Below are 545 nucleotides of genomic sequence, written 5' to 3' on the forward strand. Positions count from 1 at the left end.
AATGGAAGAAAGAAAGCATCTTCAACAAATGGTGCTGGCACAACTGGATGTCAACCTGTAGAAGAATGAAAATTGACCCATATCTATCACCATGAGACAATTATTTAAAAGCAGAAATGTAGTTGGATTCTTACCCATCAGAGAAACCTTTTTTTTTATTTTGATTAAAATGGATTTAAGAGAAGTGTGATTTGACAAATTGTGTGTTTATTGTTAATTTCTACTCTAGAATTATGGTATTGACCTGCTAATGTTTGTAATTGTTTTAGTTCACCATAAGGTGTTAAGAAAAGTTTGACATTTCTGATGAGTTCTTGGATTTAGCATATTTAATAAGAAATTTAGATTTTGATACAGCTAAAATTATTTTTTTTAAAAGCTAGTTCAAATACTCAAACCTATGGGACACGATGAAAGCAGTGCTAAGAGGAAAGTTCATAGCACTAAATACCCACTTAAAGAAAATGGAGAATGCATACATTGGGGACTTAACAACACACCTGAAAGCTCTAGAAAAAAAAGAAGCAGATGCACCCAGGAGAAGT

Source organism: Microtus ochrogaster, chromosome 16 (assembly GCF_000317375.1).
Source record: "Microtus ochrogaster isolate Prairie Vole_2 chromosome 16, MicOch1.0, whole genome shotgun sequence".
In the NCBI taxonomy this organism is placed as follows: domain Eukaryota; kingdom Metazoa; phylum Chordata; class Mammalia; order Rodentia; family Cricetidae; genus Microtus; species Microtus ochrogaster.